The sequence below is a fragment of the Lupinus angustifolius genome, chromosome LG16 (assembly GCF_001865875.1).
Source record: "Lupinus angustifolius cultivar Tanjil chromosome LG16, LupAngTanjil_v1.0, whole genome shotgun sequence".
In the NCBI taxonomy this organism is placed as follows: Eukaryota; Viridiplantae; Streptophyta; class Magnoliopsida; order Fabales; family Fabaceae; genus Lupinus; species Lupinus angustifolius.
This window is the reverse complement of record NC_032024.1, coordinates 14,506,777-14,508,269: the sequence shown is the minus strand read 5'-3', so window position 1 is coordinate 14,508,269 and position 1,493 is coordinate 14,506,777.

Below are 1,493 nucleotides of genomic sequence, written 5' to 3'. Positions count from 1 at the left end.
ACAAAAAATAAAAACAAAAACTTTTTTTTGTAAATAATTAATTGATTTAACAAGCTTTAGGGTATATCTAGTTCATGCGATTATTGCGGGTACTGTTTGATAACGGGTGGACGGGGTGCTAATACATTCCCCGATTCGTAACTGATTCCCGAGTCCAGAGATCTAGTTCAAAGGCCAAGTCTTTCCAATATTTGGGCGTCGAAAGGGTTTTCTATGTTTTGACCGCAAAAACGTGGTGGCGACTCCAAATCAATCGCGTGACCGGTGTTCGACCGAAAATCGGGGCGCGACAGCTGGCGACTCCACTGGGGAATTCCTAAGAGAGTCAGGCCTGAAGCAACTAATTGCATAAATTCACATGTACCCCTTAAAGCTTAATTTTTTTTCTTACTTCTTGCCTTTTCTATATATATTTAATTGTACTCATATATATGTTTGGAGTTTGTTTTGCAGTGTTGGGGGTTTCATCTAAAAAGGTTTGTATGCTTCTCACACACAACACGTAAGTACACAGTGTCTTCGCACACACATATGCCCTATACCTGGGTATTAAAGATATCCTTTTTAGGGTTAGAATGAACATCTGCCTTATCGGTGCCGGCCTAGAGCCTAATCTTGTATTGGTATGATGAACCGATCAGACTGTTACCGGTATCATGGGTTAGATGCTCGATGGGGCTTGATCCCTCCCGTTTCTAACTTGTGAAAGGGATGCAGTTTGGTGGCCTTTTAGGAGTCTAGAACTTACCAAGGTGTCCACTTTAGACATGCCCTAGTATCCCACCCTAGGAATGTGGCTTATAGTTGTATCTATCATAAGACTTACCCATATGAAGCACAAGAAGCATACTTCTTACTCTCACATTTTTTTATTTGGCTCTTCATCATTATTTCAACTTATTTTTATCATGACGACGACATATTCACAAACCTACTCATAATGGGACCTCATATCCCAAGAGTAATTTTTATTAAGCTAGGGACAAGAAAGTCATTGTCCCTAGTCAAGCTAAACGATATGAAATAATATGGCATGGTAATTCATATTTCGTGATGAGGGTTGCACTTATGATTTGGCATTTATAAAATCTTATCATGCATTTCATACATTCATTTATGGAATTTTACTAACTCTTGTCACTAGCTTTTTCCAGGTTTGTTCGAGAGATCGACTTCATATAGCAAAGTGACAAGATGACCTCACCAATTCTAGTCTCTACCAGTATTCCGTGCCCAAGAAAATGTTCAAAAGCAGATATGCATAGTAATGATGTCGGTTTCTTGGTTGATTGCATCCCCAGAATACCAGATGAGATACAAGAGCAGTTTGCAAAAGAGTATGGGAGGCTGATAGATCTTCTCCTTATACTTGTGGACAGTGTGGCCCTAAAAGCTATGGCTACCATGGTGCAGTATTGGAATACCGAGCTGAGAATCTTCGAATTCCCAAATGTTGATGCCCCACCTACTATCGAAGAATATGAAGTCTTACT